Source organism: Sciurus vulgaris, assembly GCF_902686455.1.
Source record: "Sciurus vulgaris genome assembly, chromosome: 3".
Lineage (NCBI taxonomy): Eukaryota > Metazoa > Chordata > Mammalia > Rodentia > Sciuridae > Sciurus > Sciurus vulgaris.
This window is the reverse complement of record NC_136463.1, coordinates 68827944-68829207: the sequence shown is the minus strand read 5'-3', so window position 1 is coordinate 68829207 and position 1264 is coordinate 68827944. Positions and strand designations below refer to the sequence as shown.

The 1264-nt window shown below is 42.5% G+C and overlaps 1 pseudogene across 1 annotated transcript; it reads right to left on the bottom strand.

Moving 5' to 3' along the window:
- Positions 1-224: 224 nt before the first annotated feature.
- Positions 225-829, bottom strand: LOC306656750 (high mobility group protein B1-like; annotated as a pseudogene). Its single transcript has one exon. The product of its transcript is annotated as a high mobility group protein B1-like (transcript).
- Between the last annotated feature and the right edge of the window lie 435 nt (positions 830-1264).

Below are 1264 nucleotides of genomic sequence, written 5' to 3'. Positions count from 1 at the left end.
ACTGTACCAGGCAAGGTTAGTGGCTATTGAAAATATCACCAGGACAGGCCTATCTAAAGACACATGCAGTAGTGTGTTAACTACACAAAAAAAGACACTGTACAGTTTAAAAACTAATCTTACACAGCCTTACATGTCAATATTTTTCTCTAAAAGGAGTGAGTTATGTCAGGGGGGTTAAATACTTTCTGAACAAGAAAAAAAAGAACTGTGCAAGAACCAACTTATTCATCATCATCCTTCTTCATCTTCATCTTCCTCTTCTTCTCCCTGCTCATTGTCTTCATCTTCCTCCTCTTCCTTCTTTTTCTTGCTTTTTTCGGCCTTGACAACTCCCCTTTTTGCTGCATCAGTGTTTACTTTAGCTTGGTAGGCAGCAATATTCTTTTCATATTTTTCATTCAGCTTAGCAGCTTTCTTTTTTTCATAAGGCAGTGTGATTCCACATGTCTCCCAGTTTCTTTGCAACATCACCAATGGACAGGTCAGGATGTTCTCCTTTGATTTGGGGGCAATACTCAGAACAGAACAAGAAGGCCAACGGAGGCTCCTTGGGTGCATCGGGATCCTTGCACCCAAGATTCCCCTTTAGGAGGGATATAGGTTTCCATTTCTCTTTCATAATGGGCCTTGGCTGCCTCTGCCATGTCTTCAAATTTTCCTTTCTCTTTAGCAGACATGGTCCTCCACTTCTCAGAGCACTTCTTAGAAAACTTTGAGAAGTTGCCTGGAGCATCTGGTGCTTCCTTTTCCTCCAGGCAAGTTTGCACAAAGAAGGCATATGATGACATTTTGCCTCTCAGCTTCTTAGGATCTCCTTTGTGTTTAGTTGTTTTTCCTCAGCAAGGCACAGTCGCCCAGTGCCTGTCCAGCTCTCACTTGCCCCGGCACTATCTATGGAGCTCAGTGTACTGCAGTGGCTGTGAGAGCAGCCTCCTCACTCACTCTGCTCTGTGATTTTTTTTTTTTTTAATTTTAATTTTTTTTTTTTTTTTTAAATCAGGGATTGAGCCGGGCGCACTTAACCAGTGGACCACATCCCCAGCCCTTTTTTTATATTTTATTTTGGGACAGGGTTCTCACTGAACAGCTGAGGGCCTTACTAAATTACTATAGCTTTAAACTCGCAATCCTCCTGCCTCAGTCTCCCAAGTTTCTGGAATTGCAGGCATGTGCCATGGCTTGTCAACTGATTTTTTTTTTTTCTTAGTGCCTCATTAGGTTGCTGAAGCTGGCTTTAAACTTGCAATCCTCCTGTCTCAGC